Source organism: Myotis lucifugus, unplaced genomic scaffold, assembly GCF_000147115.1.
Source record: "Myotis lucifugus unplaced genomic scaffold, Myoluc2.0 scaffold_442, whole genome shotgun sequence".
NCBI lineage: Eukaryota > Metazoa > Chordata > Mammalia > Chiroptera > Vespertilionidae > Myotis > Myotis lucifugus.
Window position 1 is genome coordinate 781,757 of NW_005871490.1, and position 1,217 is coordinate 782,973.

The window sequence follows — 1,217 nt, forward strand, 5'->3', positions numbered from 1 at the left end:
GTGCTCGGAGCCGGCCGACTGCTTCCTTCCTCTGGGTTCACCTACTTCGTGTGTCCCTCCTACCGAGTGCACTGCACTCGATTTACCCCACTTCCCACGCGCCCGTCCCTGGGACAGCCTCTCAGGATAGATGTGGAGAGCGGGAGTGACAGGGTTGGAAATGTGCTGCTGTGTATCATTGTGTGCCTCCGTGCTGGACTGTGTTCTGACTGTATTGTAATGTGAAAGATGTGTCAATAAAGTATCTGAAGTTTCTGCTGGTGTCTGCAGCCTGTATTTTATCTGGCCACTCAGACTGGTCCCAGCCCGCCTCTTCCCCTGTGGACAGAGCATGGCCACGTCCCCGGAGGACACGGGTGGTCTTTCCCTGGGTGTCCCCTCGGTGCCGCCGTGGCCTTGAAACAGGTGCCTGAGGGAAAGGTGGCCTGGTCTCAGCCCTGGCAGGGCCTGCCTGCGTCTGCGGACCCACAACAGCATCACAGTACGGTTTCTGTTGGAAATGAGATGTATTCTTTTTTTATATCTTTTAAAGCATTACACACAGTTTTCAAAGGAAATGTGCACACTCACTGATCATAGCACTCACTGGAGGAGCCCGGTGCCCGTGCCCACCCAGGGTCTGCCGCACCCGTGTGCCGCCTGCTCAGTGGATCTGCATCGTTTGCCATGTTGCACAAATTGGGCGTAATTCATAACCTGTTTTGTAAGTACACTGTTTTAAAAACAAAGCTCACCAGGAAACATTGTTAAAGGAAGCATTCAAGCCCGGTCGGTGTGCCAGCGTGGCTCAGTGGTTGAGCGTCGAACCAGGAGGTCACGGTTGCATTCCCGGTCAGGGCACATGCCTGGGTTGTGGGTTTGATCCCCAACCGGGGTGCGTGTAGGAGGCAGCTTATCAATGATTCTCTCTCACTGATGTTTCTAGCTCCCTTCCTCTCTGAAATTAATACAAATGTATTTTAAAAAAAAGGAAACATTCAAGAAACCAGGTGTCTTCTGTCTCTCACATGCACACACGTGGACGCCTGCACCGCCCTCACACGCACCAGGGTCTCTTCCCCATGTGGACAGACAGCATGGCGACAGCTGTCCCCAGGCTGGTCCTGCGTTGGTGTCAGCACGGGACTCGGTGGGCACTCACTGCGTCCACCTTTCTTGTCTGGAAAAGGGAGCTTATCCTGTGAAGAGGACACAGCAAGGTGTTGGAGCACGTGACC